Raw genomic sequence first — 6,000 nt, 5'->3', positions numbered from 1 at the left:
TCAGCGTGTCTTCACTCACAACAACAACCTCAAGAACCTTCTCAAGCAGCAGGACAACAAAACTAATGACCTCACCACACACCAGGGTAACAATCAGCGCAACTACAACAACAATCGCAATAACAGCAGCAAAAGCAACGACAATTTCTCCAACATCAAGGACAAAACCCCAGCAACAGGTACCCCCACAGTTACAACAGGGTAGGAGTCCATGTCAGTAAGCAGTTTATATATTACTAGTTCGAACGGAATATAAATCAGTGCACTTGAGCACAGAATGTAGGTTTCACCACGGCCACCAAACCCCTAAACAGGCGACTCAATTGAAAAAAAAAACAACCGAATATTGATTGAACAACATAATTCCAAGCTATCGCGAAGGTCGAAATTACAAAGTGAAAAGTGAAGAAAAAAATACAAATTGACCACATTTATGATAGCGGGGTAATTCGTCACGAAAGTAAACTATCGTCGACAAAAGCAATAACTCAGATGAAGATCGAAAGATAAATAAATCTATTTTATAGATAGCTTCGTATTTTCCCCATTGATTCGACCTAGTGATATAAAACTTAGGCTTTCCCCGCTCTAATTAGAAGCAAACATAATCGAGAAATAGAGAAGTAAAGCAATTCCGTACTCGGAACGTTTCATAACGCTGGGAAAGGAAGTCAGAGATTTATGGTACCGATTGAATAAGGCTACAAATCAAACTAATTGAAAAGGCAGATATAAAAGAAAACCCCAAGTTAACGAATGTGAAAACACAAAATTGCTTTGCGCAAGACCTCAACACATCCCCGACATTCTTCCATAACACTTATCGATCTTTTATAATCTCTCTCTTGATAATCAGATCAACTTCGCCATAATAATTAAGTAAAGCAAATATAACTTAAATTCAAAGCATTATATATGGAGGTTAAGCTACTAACCTCTAGAAATTGTACGGGCCAAAAAATAATAAGAAAAGACAAGTAAACGAAAAACAAAAAAAAAAAACAAGGGAAGGTCGTGTAAAATGCATGTGTAAAATAAACGAGAAAACAGGAGATCGAAATCAAATATAAGCAAAATTAACGATTTTGAAAATCACACAATTGCATTATACAAGACTTTGCTACACCCTCTTCAGTTTGTTATCACGCCTATCCATATTTTTGTAATATCCCCCGATTATCAGAGTAAGCTTGTCATAGCATTTAGGAAGAGGAAAACTAAAAATTAACGATCGATAGCGAAGCACTTTTCCCTTTCAATAAAAACTAAATCATACCAACCCAACAATATAAACTTAGAAAATAACATCGCATAATTTTCTTGTGAAAGAATCTTCGGTTACAAATCCTAGGAAATGTAATGGGCGAACGGCCTGCATTTCTATATTAGAAGGTTTCGTATAGACCAAAAGTTTCACGTAACCCTGAACTTACTCCCCTTAAAATAGATCTCGACCACCTCCGAAAATCTGTAGACATCTTCTAAAAGCTCCGCTGTTCGGTGGGTATCAGCGCGACAACTATCTTCATCGCAGAAACCCTGGCGCGCGAGATCGAGAAAAGCTGAAGGACAGGTGCGCACCGAAGGAAGGTCTGCCGACGGGACCGTAGTGGAAACCAGCAGTGCTTTCACGTGTCCGGTCAATTTCGGAGGCCGTACCACCTACCTCCAACTTGTCTTCATGCGCGGGGCAGCAGAACCACTACTGCTAGGATACAATTTCCTCAGTGCGTTTGGGACTAAGCCGCAGTGCGCGAACAAAACGGGCATATGCTATCCAAACGGGACACGCTACAGGGCAAATGCGCCCTCCGGAAGCCTGCAGACCGTAATAGACGACCACCACACAACTGGGAGGCCGCGATTAAGCACCGAAGAAGAGCAGCGACGCATCGAGCGCTTCCTGCAGCAAGAGCTGCGGAATTTATATGGGGTTACCACCATCGCGGAGCACAAGATCGTCATGAAAGACGACCGACCGTTCAAACTCCGATACGCATCCCGCAACCCGGCTATGCATGCGGTGACCAACGCCGATGTTGGCAAACTGATTTCCAATGGGCGAATCGAACCCGCCAAGAGCCCGTATAACTCACCGACCACACTAGCACGCAAAAAGAACGGCACCTGGCGTATATGCATGGACTTTCGCCATTTCAACAGCAAGTCGGTACCTGACGCATACCCATTATTGAAAATTCAAGCTATCCTAGACCGGTTATAAAGGGCCCTATATATCAGCAGCCTAGATCCTAAAGACGGCTATTGGAAAATCCCGCTAGAAGCAGCGAGCCGAGCGTATACGGCATTCACGGCACCCGGACGCTGGCTTTTCCAGTGGAAGGTCATGCCATTTAGCCTCCACTCAGCACCCGCGACGTTCCAACGAGCCCTAGACAGCGTGATTGGCCCGGATATGGAGCAACATGCATTCGCGAATCTGGTCGATATCACTGTCATCGGGAAGACATTGGAAGAGCACTTAACCAATCTCCGAGAAGTGTTTTGCCGCCTCAAAGCCGCCAATCTACGGATCAACGTTTAGAAATATGAGTTTATTAAGAGGACACTGAAATACCTGGGACACGTCATCACTAAACAGGGTATTTATACAGACTCCGAGAAAACTGCCGGCATCAGCGAGACGCCGATACCCACGAGCACCCGTGACATCAAAAGATTCCTTGACTTGGCTTCGGTGTACCGCCGATTCGTACCGGAATTCGCAACCCTCTCGAAGCCGTTCAGTGGATAGCCAAGAAACTACAGGAGATCCAGGAAGAACCCCAGAATTTCCCCGATTTCATCATTAGTGACGGGCGACTATATCGCCATTTTCCTCGGAGCAGCATGGACGAGGGAGAAGCAGCATGGAAGCTATGCGTACTAACACCCGAGAGAACCGAGATTTTGCGGGAGAAGCACGAGAAACCCACAGCGGGACACCTCGGTATATGCAAAACGACGCGACGAGACTGCAGTCGATATAAGTGGCCGGGGGTGCACCGAGTCATCGCCCGGTATGTCCGGAATTGCCGGAGCTTCCAGCAATACAAACCAGTCCAGCAGAAGCCGGCGGGAGAAATACTGACGGCCTTGGCGCTAGAGCCGTGGTCGGCAGTCTGTGCAGACTTCGTGGGGCCACTACTACATTTGAAGGCGGGGCACACGATGCTCCTGGTATTTGTGGAGCAGTTCTCCAAATAGGTGGAATTAGTCCCACTCATACGAGCCACCACAGTCAAACCGATAGATGCCTTCCGAGAGCACATCCTCAGTAAGTTCGGTACACCGCGAGAGATTGTCACCGACAACGGGATGCAATTCACCAGTAAACAATTCCGGAGCTACCTCCAACAAATCGAAGTCGGACACCGGCTCATTGCACCATACACCCCCCGGGAGAACCCCACCAAGAGGGTCAATCGAACGGTCAAGACGACGATCGTACATTTCTGCCAACACTAACACTCCGCATGGGACCAATGGCTGCCGGAAATCGCCCTAGCAATGAACACAGCGATTTCAGATTCCACCGGCTACTCCCCGGCATACATTATCCAAGGGCGCCAACCCGGACTGTTACATGCTTTCTATGATCAAGGGGCTCTAAGGCGTGCCGGCCCAGCCCCAGACACCGCGGCAGCGAGCCCAGATCCTAAAAGAAGTCATCTACAACGTGCGTCGCACCCTCGAGCTTTCGTCATCCGAACAACGAAGGTGCTTCAACTCCCATCGCCGCCGTTGGCAACCCCGAGTCGGCAATTCGGTGTTCATCCGCCATCACCCCCTTTCGAAAGCGGCCACCCAGTTCGCCGCCAAATTGGTGCCTCGGTTTCAAGGGCCCTATACGGTGGTACGATTCGAATCCCCGAACATCATCCAAGTCGAGGACACCACTACACGGGCGCTAAAGCGCATGCACGTGCAAGACGTCAAGCCCGTCAAAGACCTCACGAGGCAACCCGTCTCCAGCGTAGGGGCAGTTCCGTACAACACTAATGACAAATGTCAACCGAGTAGCACAACGACAGCAGCAGAATCATCGCAACAGCATCAACAATTACATCAACAACAATCACAACCACATCAACGGCACTCACATAACCAACGGTGGAGACAATACAAACAAAATCACCAACAGCGTCAACTTTTCCTAACTATTACCACAACAATGGCAACAGGTGGCTATCGCCACACAACTATAATCCCAATACCAGAAACTACCACTACAGCACAACGACAACAGCTATCAACCAATCAACGTCGCTAGCGTTAACATCAACTGCTACCGCAACAACAAATAACGACAGCAATGACAATGAAAGTCACGACAACCACGATAAAATCAACGCCCCAACAATGATAACTACCACGAACCACACTCATACCAACCGCAAGGAGCGCACCGCAACTTTGTCAATATTCCACCAGCCTGTCGACACAACAACAAAGTCACCCGCAGCCAAGGGTCTGTCAACCCAGATGCGCTCAATGCGGCCAATGTTGGCACGATCCGTACCTCCCTAGCCAGTGATCCGGCGACTCCGGGCCGGAAAGCCAAAGGCACACCAAAGCGGACGTGACTAGCGGCCAACGATCCGACAACCCGATGTCGGAAAGCTGCACCAAGATCACAATTGCACCCTGCTCTGCTCCAGCAACAGGCTCTGCGTCGTCACCTGTAATGGCACCCTGCTCTGCTCCGGCAACAGGCTCTGCGTCACCCCGGGTAATAATAGCACTCTGCTCTGCGCGAGCGGCAGGCTGTGCGACCACTCATCGACATAATAGTCATCATCAGCAGCAGAGACGCGACTGCAGCAACCTACAGCAGCGCCACACCGAAACCGTCATCGACCGGCCAATACCGGAAAGTTGTAACATCTGCCACTCCTCTTCTCCCCGACGAACGGAGGATCTGTGAGGACCCAAGGTCGTTCCTCCTTTTGGCCTCACGGGTTCTCCGTCTCTGATGGGGGAGAGAGGAGTGCTAGGGAATAAGGTAGCATAAGATAGGTTAGGCATAGCGTAAGAATAGGATAGGTGTAGGATAATAATAGATTAAAATAGGATAGTAATAGATTAGGAATAGATTAAAAATATAATAGGGTAATGTTAGTTAGTTAGGCAGTCGAGGTTTGGGGTCCGACTGAGAGAGTCGACGCTAGACACTCGAGGAGAGTGGTTCGTTCTCTCTAGTAAAGTCAAGTGTAACCGAAACATTTATTGAAATAAAGAGCCTCTGCAAAATAAAAATATTCTTGCGTTATTTTCCCTAAATTCCCTGGGCCGCTGAGCTGCCCCAGCCTTTGAGGAAAGGGACGGAAACGCCCTCACAATATAAAAACTAATGAAAAAAAACATAAGAAGAAAAAAAAAAAGGAAAAATAGTAAAGAGAAAAAAAAACCTATAAAAACTATTGAAAAATATATTGAATTTCGAAACAGGAGTGGTTACACAATAGAAAGAGAAACAATTTCAATGTACAACGGGCCTCCCAGTGAGTTGGACGGAAGCATCCGGTTAGAGCACTATCCGCGGTCGTGAAATGTAGAAAAGGAAGAAAGACAAGACGCAAAAGTACACTCCGGACTACATCACACGAAATAATAAGTAACCTTTTGTAAAGAAGTATACTCAATGTAATGATATAGGTTGAAAAGTGTGAAGGTTGTAGTGTGATCGCATACCGTCGTATGCATCCATTTTGAAGTGCGACAGAATTATGCTGAATTTGCATAATTCTGTAAAAAAAAAAGAAAAGTAAAACAAAAATTTTGTCGCACTTCAACTGGCTGGGTATACCATGCCAGGCGCCCCAATTAAAATAAGTGCTTACACTGGCATTAAACCACCTATAGTTTTAAGTATAAATAAGCCAGATCATGAAATAAAGAATGAATTGTTTGTTAATTGTTTTGACAGCAATTCAATCTAGCGTTCTTATTCGCTGAAACACCAAAGGCGTTGAATCCGCCTATGTTTTTATTAGGGAC

Source organism: Glossina fuscipes, unplaced genomic scaffold (assembly GCF_014805625.2).
Source record: "Glossina fuscipes isolate IAEA_lab_2018 unplaced genomic scaffold, Yale_Gfus_2 177, whole genome shotgun sequence".
Taxonomy (NCBI): domain Eukaryota; kingdom Metazoa; phylum Arthropoda; class Insecta; order Diptera; family Glossinidae; genus Glossina; species Glossina fuscipes.
Note: the sequence above shows the minus strand (reverse complement) of the source record.